Source organism: Protomyctophum parallelum, assembly GCF_964188405.1.
Source record: "Protomyctophum parallelum genome assembly, chromosome: 16".
Lineage (NCBI taxonomy): Eukaryota > Metazoa > Chordata > Actinopteri > Myctophiformes > Myctophidae > Protomyctophum > Protomyctophum parallelum.
In genome coordinates this window covers 37,926,465-37,937,346 of record NC_139711.1, presented here as the reverse complement: position 1 = coordinate 37,937,346, position 10,882 = coordinate 37,926,465, and positions in this window count along the sequence as shown.

Below are 10,882 nucleotides of genomic sequence, written 5' to 3'. Positions count from 1 at the left end.
GTTAGACAGAGAGACATACATACATTTTCAACATACATTTATGAACATATGTTTATAGACATGACTTGTGCACATGTGTGCACAATGGTGAGTTTATATACATTCAAGAATGTCTGACTATATGGTAATATATGATACGCGGACATGCAATGCACAAACATGGTTATGTTGTGTGCACTTGTGAGCCAACAGGAGGGAGAGACAGTTTAAGACACATGAGGAAAGTAGAAAACATTATTTTACAAAGAAAATGCTACACGTCAGGTAGAATATATCAAATTTAACTCAAAGCATGCAAATGTACCCAGGTTTAAAATTAAGTAAATTATGAACCAAATGCCCCAGGGTAAATTGAGCCAATTATCCTACTATTAATCACTATTCATATTACTTATTATATGAATTACCTTTTTTTTTTGGCTTTCGCCTTTATTTTTTATTTTTTTATGGAGGGATAAGGCTGGCAGGAAATGAGGAGAGAGATGGGGGGGGGGGGGGGGGGGGGGAGTGACATGCAGTAAAGGCCGTCGGGATCGGGAGTCGAACCTGCGGCACGCTGCCAGACTGGATTACCAGCCAGGACCGCTGAGCCACGGCCCAGGCCCTGCTGAATGACCTTTAATTTGGATGAATTTTTGCAATATTCTATTATAAACTGCAAATAGTATATGGTTCTGTATAACAAACTTCATTTAATTGGCTTTATATTGTTTAAAAAACTATTTGCAATGGGGAAATGTGTTATTAAAATATTTTTCATAAGTGAATACATTATTTGTTCAAGATTAAACTTTTAAATATGCTGTGGGTCAATTTACCCCTTGACTTGGATCAACTTACCCTAACCTGGGGCAAGTAGAGCCACAGTGACAGGACCACGTTATTTTTAGAAGTCACCATTGTATGGCCCTTTTGTAATAGATGCTTACTTATAATTTCAACTGAAACTAGGGTACACGGTTTGACTGCTTTGTCATGTTGCCTTGACACGACAACTTAAGTGAACTCTTTCTCTGCCTAAAACGACATTGGACAACTTTTAAAAGAAATAGCGATGATCTTTAGCTGCGTTTTTCTCGGAATTGAGGCTCAGATTGAGGTGATCATACAGAACTGATATCAATGTTTTAGGAGCTCAATTCCCTGCGACCAGTTACTATATTAGCGTTTCTGATGAAAGAATAATAACTAGCGCTTGCCCCGGAAATGATAGATTATTACTTCCGGTTCACCGGATCAGTTTTTGGGCTCGCGGCTCGCGGCTGAAAAGCTTCACGTGACAAACCTAACCTTGATCTTAACCTTGGCAAGGAAAGAGTAGTGAAAAGTGGCTCATCCTACCCCGTTCTCCCTACAATAACAAATACAATATTCTAATAGAAATATAGGCGTTGAAGCAATATCTATGGACATTTACAGCTCTTACAAGACAGAATTACAGTAGGAACTACAGTACCAATTCTGACTGCTTTATGAATCCACCATTCACTTCAGACAAATATGTGTCGATGATATTGGGACCATGCATGCAGTGAGTGATCACCAGCGGTGAAAGTGGATCCCCATTTCTTAATGCTGTACATAAACTGAGCTCTTATATGGAGGTTTATGCTGTACCGTCTAAATGTTCAGCCCAAATGAAATACAGCTTTAAGATAATGAACTTTCTGTGTTATGTTTACTGTCTTGGTATTAACGTGTGTGACCCCATTTCAGCTGTGCTTTGAACACAGCTGCAAACTGGCATGTGGGCAATAATTGTTTCAAATTGTTATTTCAAGTTTAACAAATGATAACTTTGATATTCCATTTGTGGGAGGGGTGGCGGGAGGACTTCGACATACATAACAATCACATAAAAGAGATTTCATAATATTCCCAGAGCATTCTTATTGTGTGATGGAAAAAACATCTACCTCTGTGAAGTAGTTTCTCGAGAGACCCGTTGAAAATAGGCACTGATATGAAACTAAGGCAAAAAAAAGAAAAAAGAAAGAAAAGTCTAATGAGCTTTTGTTATGTGACTTTGTATCACTGTTCACTAAAGTCTGGTGGGCGGGGGGGGGGGGGGGGGGGGGAGAAAAAAAGAGAAAAGCAAAGAAAATGGCAGATTGATGAAAAGCCAAACCGATCCCCGGATGCCACATTCTTCTCCTCTCCACAATATTAAAAACTCCCACACGTTTCAAGAGGAGGGCAAAATTACCCTTGCTGGGATGCACTGTAAGCTCTGGTAATGAGTCATTTGTTTCATCTTGATGGATGGCTCTCTGGATGGAAGAAGACCTATCATTTAAGAGAACTGGAGATGCTGAGGAACGCGGCGGATTGCTTGCAAAGTACGTCTCGCTGATGGCTGCTGGGCGGGCCTTTTGGCTCGCCAGTTCAAAGCGTCTTGTGTTGCCTTGAAACAATAGTGGTTTTCTATAGCCTTGTTGCGGGGGCATCATAAAGACAATCCCCAAATGCTGTCATTCAAATTATTGCTTTAAACCTGTATCCTACAATTCCACATGCACGCATGCACGCAGCACGTGCACATGCATGCGTGCGTGCACACGCACACTCACACAGAGAGAGAGAGACACATGCCATGCATGTTCTCCCCTCTTCACAAATTACTTTTAAAATTTGTCCCCACGTTGATAAACACCTCAAGTTCTTGCGCAGGAAAGGCAGGTGCATATGAATATTCAGATGTTGAGATTATTACACTGCATGTCTGTGTAACCACCTGGATTTGAACCGGCTCTCCTGCACGAGAAACATGCTCACCCCAAAGGGGAATCCCCCTGCCCCCTGGCCAAAGGAAGTTATTAGACTTCAGGGGTTCAGGCAGGACTACCCCATGTTGACCTCCCCTCCGGGAAGCCTGATCCCGGACGATGTAACCATCCCGGACGATGTAACCACCTGGATACTAACCTGTGCCTCCCATGAGCGAGCCCAAACGTCTATACCGCTCCACCAAATGGGAATCGTCCTGGTCAAGAGAGAGAGATTAGGCTTCTGAGCTACAGGCAGGGCTAAAAATCTGTTGTCTATCAGTCATCATGACAACTTCATAATCATAAGCTGGCAAGATTTTGTCATTGTCATTGTCTATTTTACAAAACTAACACGGGCGCATGCCACATAAAAGGCTCTGGCCTGACAGAGTGTCACATGTTCGAGTCCCGTTCATGACGACCTTTGCTGCATCCCTCTGTCCCTCTTTCCTGTCAATTTTCACTTGTATCTATCAATAAAGGCAGAAAAGTCTAAAACTAATCTAAAAAAACAAACAAACAAAAAATTTACGGGAATGTGATAACTTTGGTGCTACCAAAACTTTGCACTTTAGTTTAGGAAACAAAGGATGATACAAAAATATACAGACTAGAAATCACATTACTATATATAGGTAATAATACAGTGGCAAATCAACCCCAACCAGGCCCTACAGTATAGCTTCAGACTTAGCACCAACAACAAGCTCATTACCCCAAAAGTCTCAAAACAGCCTCCCACGACCACAGCTGAGTGGAAATGGCTTGTCCATATGAATTAGACTATATATGCCTCCTTCAGTTAATATCGCATCCATTAGAATCCTCCCAGGAGCCAGTGTGGCCTGCCTCGATTCTCTACTCTTCCCACGTTCTCCACATTCATCTAGAATCTATTAAAGTGGAGCAGGGCCAGCTGTTGTGTAGCTGGGCTACCGACGAAGTGGCAGAGGCTATGCAGAACGACACCCGGCAGCCAAGCCCAGCACCAGGCGGCTTGGAGGCCATATTGTCACCATATGTGGAGAGAAACGCCAGCGAGTGCTGAATAAGGCTGCAGTTCCCTGTCACTTCCTACACTTAACCCCCCCCTCTGTCTCTCTCTCTCTCTCTGCACACACACACACACACACACACACACACACATACACACATAGGACTTGGAAAGGATCTTCACAGGTCTAACCACAGAGGTCTACAAGGTGTAGAACACACACACGCACACACACTCGCAGACACACACACACACACACACACACACACACACACACACAGACACACACACACACACACACACACACACACACACACACACACACACACACACACACACACACACACACACACACACCTATTTTATAAAGCCCTGGGAATTCCTGCGCATTAGCCAACATGTTTTATGGTGGGAGACTAAACATGTGCTCCTTTGTGGGAAAGGACTAATTCATACTGACTGGTTTACAGTAGAGGCGACAATGCATGGACTTGAGCACGTCCATTCAGCCATGTGGGGAGCATATGACTTGATTTGACTTGACTTACATATTGGCACAACCAAAACTTTGACCTGATACCCAGTAACTGCACTATAGCCTAGGGGTGAGTCCCCTATGCACAGTATTAAGGCTCTATCTTGCTCGCTGCCTTAGCCCTTATGCCATTATTACATTATTTTTTTTGTATCTACACGTGTCGATCTGCATTAACACGTTTGTAGACCTGGTCATTTCCAGGACGTCTTCACCAGTTGAAATAATATAGCTTATTCTGAGCCAGATCTGACTAGTTATATGATATATGACTTAAGTTGATCTGGCCTCGATCAGACTCTCTGATTCATCCAGGGACGTTCGTCTTAGCGGGCAGGATTTAATGTTGGTTGAAATCAGGTGATATTCTGGGCCAGATCTGACTAGTCTTGGTATGACTTGATCTGGCCCCAATCGAGACGTCGCTAATTGGTCCAGGTCCTGACCGTGCTGGCTGGGTTATTGTCACATTCCTAAGCAACCGGAGACTCAAAAGTCTGACGGTCATCAAACTATTGCCTTAGGAATGTGACAAATCAAAAAACTCTCCATCATGAATAGTTCTTATTTTTTTTATTTTTTATATAACTTTGTTTATTGGTTTTTTTCATAGAAGCATTATTGAAATACTGAGTTTGAAAAATAATAATTAACATTAACAGCTTCTCTTAAATAAACCCCACAAGTATGACATAAAAGAGTAAACACATTGAATCATAGTTCTTCTTTTAACCATGGTTCTGTGCATGCTGTTGTCAATGCAGGTGACAGAGCTCCTTGGAGTTCTCTGTTGAAGTCACTCATCAATCATCACAATTACCACACCACAATCACCACAATCTTTACAATTAGTTTATTATGAAAAGTCGAACACAATGAAATACTGATAAGTGTCTGTGTGAGCATGGTGCGTGTTTGTTTTGATATGTTTTTGTAATCGAATACAAAAGGCCCAACGACAATGAAATACTTACTGCACTGCATGCGTCTGTGCGTGCCATGCATGCGTGTGTACTGTATGTGCAATGCATGCCTGTGAATGCCTCTGCATAATGCGCATACTGTACGTGTGTCTGTCTGTATACATCTAAAATAAATACCAGGAAAGCTGGCAGTTCTCATCCAGGATTGAAAGACGATAAAACAATATCTGATTGTGACCTCCAGTGGAGCTGTTTTCCCCATCCAGCCCACATGTCCTGGCGTGCTCACTGATATGTGAATTCTCTGTTGTCAGGAACCCAAGCCTAACTCCAGCTGTGGCCACTTATGATGTCATCCAGGGCACTCTCTATCTTTCTCCTCATCGCAAACTGGATTGACATGCTGTTCAGCTTAGTTCAGCGGGAATCACATGCCTCTGCAATGCAGGAGGACTCGCATCACAATGCAGCCGTACGGCGGTATGGCACACTTAAATAGCCGATCTACAAGTCTAGCTCTTTGGCTCAGATTATACTCAGTCATAAAACTGAGCATGAATTGGTATTAATCTAATTTAACATTTAGCACGCCTACTTCTAGTACAATAATAGGTTACACGCTGTATGACCGTAACCATCTGTACCCCACAGGTTGTCAAAGTGGGGGCCATTAAGCTCACACTCACAGTGTGTCAAATCGCAACACATTGTGACCTTTCCGGTCGGGATTCTTAAAAGACATTTGGCATTGGCTACGGGGGGGGGGGGGGGGGGGGGGGGGGGGGGGGGGGCGGGCGCAGCCATGTCAGTATCATGACAGTATCATGGTCAGTATCATGTCAGCATCATGGTCAGTATCATGTCAGTATCATGGTAAGTATCATGGTCAGTATCATGTCAGCATCATGGTCAGTATCATGACAGTATCATGGTCAGTATCATGTCAGCATCATGGTCAGTATCATGTTAGTATCATGGTCAGCATCATGTCAGCATCATGGTCAGCATCATGTCAGCATCATGGTCAGCATCATGATCAGCATCATGATCAGCATCATGTCAGTATCATGGTCAGTATCATGTCAGTATCATGTCAGTATCATGGTCAGTATCATGGTCAGCATCATGTCAGCATCATGTCAGTATCATGGTCAGTATCATGTTGGTATCATGGTCAGCATCATGTCAGCATCATGTCAGTATCATGGTCAGTATCATGGTCAGTATCATGTCAGTATCATGGTCGGTATCATGTCAGTATCATGGTTAGACATGGTCAGTATCATGGCAGTATCATGGCAGTATCATGGTCAGTATCATGTCAGTATCATGGTCGGTATCATGTCAGTATCATGGTTAGACATGGTCAGTATCATGGCAGTATCATGGCAGTATCATGGTCAGTATCATGTCAGTATCATGGTTAGACAATAGACATGGTCAGTATCATGGCAGTATCATGGTCAGTATCATGTCAGCATCATGGTCAGTATCATGTTAGTATCATGGTCAGCATCATGTCAGCATCATGGTCAGCATCATGTCAGCATCATGGTCAGCATCATGATCAGCATCATGATCAGCATCATGTCAGTATCATGGTCAGTATCATGTCAGTATCATGTCAGTATCATGGTCAGTATCATGGTCAGCATCATGTCAGCATCATGTCAGTATCATGGTCAGTATCATGTTGGTATCATGGTCAGCATCATGTCAGCATCATGTCAGTATCATGGTCAGTATCATGGTCAGTATCATGTCAGTATCATGGTCGGTATCATGTCAGTATCATGGTTAGACATGGTCAGTATCATGGCAGTATCATGGCAGTATCATGGTCAGTATCATGTCAGTATCATGGTCGGTATCATGTCAGTATCATGGTTAGACATGGTCAGTATCATGGCAGTATCATGGCAGTATCATGGTCAGTATCATGTCAGTATCATGGTTAGACAATAGACATGGTCAGTATCATGGCAGTATCAAGGTCAGTATCATGTCAGTATCATGGTTAGATATGGTCAGTATCATGGTTAGATATGGTCTGTATCATGGTTAGACATGCATTTAACCCATATAAAGTGTTTCTGATGCTTAGTCTAATCTTCTGTTGCGACCACTTTTAGTAAAGTCAGTACCTGGTCGAGTACCCGGAGAAAATGTAACTCTTGGAAAACGAAATACAGGCACAGTAGTAGAATATAGGTGAGTAGATTAATTTGCGTGGGGTCATAGGTCACACGTAGGTTTGCATCCGACTGATGGCCTTTGTCACACGTCAATGATCTAATCCTGTCCATTGTACTATAAAGTACACAGTTGTTCCTTACTTAGTTGTCTCCACCAGGCCGAAGGCATGGGGGGAGAGTATGTTTTGCACTCCGTCCGTCCGTCCGTGTGTGTGTCCGTCCGTCCGTCTGTCCGTCCGTGTGTCCGTGAGCAGCTAATCTCGGCCACCGTTAACCCGGTCGATGCCAAATTTTGCACACACACTCCCTGGATGCCAACGATGAACCTCTGCCCCAAACTTTCCAGAACGGCCTGTTATAGCGCCACCAGGAGGCCGCTTTGTGCAAAACAAGTTTTTGCACAGTACACCTACAGATTTTGTCCAAACATCACGCAAATTGGTACACAGTCTCTCTAGAGCCATTCAACGAAACCAGTCTTTCAGATTTCTCACACTCCATCCTGATTGGTTAAGATTGGCTTCCAAAGTTCACAGGAGTGCTCAGTTTCAAACAAAATGCTGCAAATCATGAACACATCGCGTGATTTCCGTGAAATTGTGCACCCACATTCCCACTAGGCCGAGGACGAAATGCCACATGAACAATTTCAACTCAGCCTCAAGGTGGCGCTATAACTGGCCGAAAAGTGTTTTTACCTCTAACTGCACGGATCTGTGGATAACTTTGTATGCCAACTCCCTAGAGGCCAAGGAAAAACCTTTGTCTGGAATTTTTCACATCTGCTCTTTATAGCGCCACCAGGAGGCCGACATATGTAAAACACATTTTCTATTATTACTCCTTCAGATTTTATCCAAATTTCACGCAAATCGGTACACATGATCTCCATAGTCATGTGATCAAGACAGGTTTGTTTGATTTCTCATATTCCATCCTGATTGGCCACGATTGGCTCCTACAGTTTTCAGGAGTAGCCCACTTTGTACAAATCGCCACAACTCCTCAACGCAGCGTCCGATTGTGATGAAACTGTGCACGCATATTCCCACTAGGCTGAGGAAGAATCCTGGTGGAGACCTGTGCCCAGAAGGGCACTTTTTCTAGTTAACTTTGTTTTCAAATATGATGCTTTTTATGGTTAATATAAACCTTATTTTGAAAAAGATGCATCATTAGTCCTTTCAGAATTTCAGTTGCCCAGAGTTGCAGTCGCAGTTAGAGTTACGAAGTTACACAGAGTACGGTACGGAAAGTATACAGCAATACAAAGAAATAATAACAAGAAAACACCATCAATATAGAACAACAGAATACAAAAGTAAAGTATACAATAGCACAGGTTACAGTGTCCTCATAACCAAAATATGTTTGACGGTGTCAAACCGTACGATCAGTGCCAATGCAAAGAAAAGTGACAAGTGTCCACACACAGTGCAGTCAGTACAATAACTATCCAAGTGTCGTTAAGAGCTCAGAGACCTTTGTACATCTTGAATCCCAGAGTTGTTACAAAACCTTTATTTAGTCAGCTAAAGGATTATTCATACAGTTTTTGGTGATGAGGTGACCACATCGTGGTGGTAAGCGACTCACCACTCACTCAAACACATATCTCTGTTTTTCGGTGGTCACCTCATCACCTAAAACTGGAGTTTGAATAGGCCTTAAGGCTGACTATGACTAGTGTTTGGCGTGGTGACCTCTGGGATGTTTGTTGGTTGCTGTGTGTAAGAGTCACGCTTACGCTGCAAAGTACGCAATGGATCTGATCCGATCTGTTCATTTCCCAGAGAGTGCAGCCTGAATTCAATAACGGAGATAAAGCACTCAGAAGCAGAGATCCAGCCTCGTGGAACAACCCTCTGCGACCATGGCGCCCAAACACCACCACTATCATCACTCCCGCTGGGTTCGCGTAGCTTGTTAATTGTTCCTATATGCTAACAGCTGTTGTCTCTGGAGCGACGCATTGTCATGCTTACAATCCAACACGATAAATTATACTTCGTATTCTACCACCATTCTTCTGGTGTTGCTGAGTGTTAGATTTATCAGTTCCGTTTTAGCTGACTTGAGATGTTTGTTTATTCATGCCACTGATATTGCTCTGGGATGGGAATTCCTGAAGTGTTTTATTTTTTTTGTAAATGAACTCTCATTGGCAAAGTGTTTATTTTATGAGACATTCTTACACTTTAAATGAACACTGAGGATATACTGTAGCTGTGTGTACATTTAGATTACTCCTGGTCTGGGGGCGCCCCGCAGCTAGAAGGTCCTGGGTTCGATTCCCGCCGGGGGTGGCACTGGGAACGTGTTGTCTCCTCTGCATCATCAGTGCCAATACCCTGGGTGGGGTTGGCAAAAGGGCCTTTCTGTGTGGAGTTTGCATGTTCTCCCTGTGTCCCCTATAGGGAAAGGAACTGGTTGGAATAACGCGTTCCTTCCCAATCGGGGAAACTCCCCCTGTCAAGTGAAAAGAAGCGACCTGGACCCCTCATGCATATAAGGAAGCATGAGGTCAGTCCGTTGCTCTCCCCAGGTTGGCAGAGGAAGTGTAGCGCCCAGGATTACATTAGATAATTGACACTGCGTGAAAAAATTGGTTGCAAAATCGTGGGATAAAATTGTAAATAAAAAAAAGATTATACTGCTGGCCGTGGCTGTGAAAATACATCACTTGGTGAGCATGTAAATAATTTGTCCTTGTGGCTCCATGCCTTCTCTCTCTCCTCCACGTTTACTGTATCTGCTCTGTGCTCTCTCTCTCTTGATAAAACAGAAAAGCCTTTAAGAAAAACAAAAAACAGATCTTTAACAGAGAATGCAGATAATACCAGCGTCCTTCTGATTGAGTCTTGTAGTCAGTTGAAGCATTATCTTATTAAAGCAGCCACGGTCGGTCTGCTTCAATAATGCCCTCTAACCCCAGACGCCCCCAAACCTGCTGAAGGAAGCCAGGAGTATGAGCCTGTGTTGATTTGGAAGATGTTCAGAGTCTGTCTCCTCTCCTGCCATGGGATGTCAGTTGGTGCTTGGCTCTCATCTCTGTCCCTGTACGCATTTTACTTTCCCACAATCACCAGTGGAGGGATTTACATGTTCCTCTCTTCTCCGATACAGAACGGCAGACACAAGCCCACTTTACCTGTCATTTGTTGTTAGCAGACAAGGATAATGTCGTAATGGTGTTGGACACATTTCAAACCCCAGTCTGTTGTATCATCTATACACAAACAGAAAGGTCTTTATCAATTCCCTCCGATGCAACATACTCTGCTCTGCTGTGAGCAAAGGGCTGTAAAAGAGTCTCTGTGTGTGTGTGTGTGTGTGTGTGTGTGTGTGTGTGTGTGTGTGTGTGTGTGTGTGTGTGTGTGTGTGTGTGTGTGTGCGTGTGTGCGTGCGTGCGTGTGTGCGTGCGTGCGTGCGTGCGTGCGCATTTCTATGATTAACCAGTCAAGACT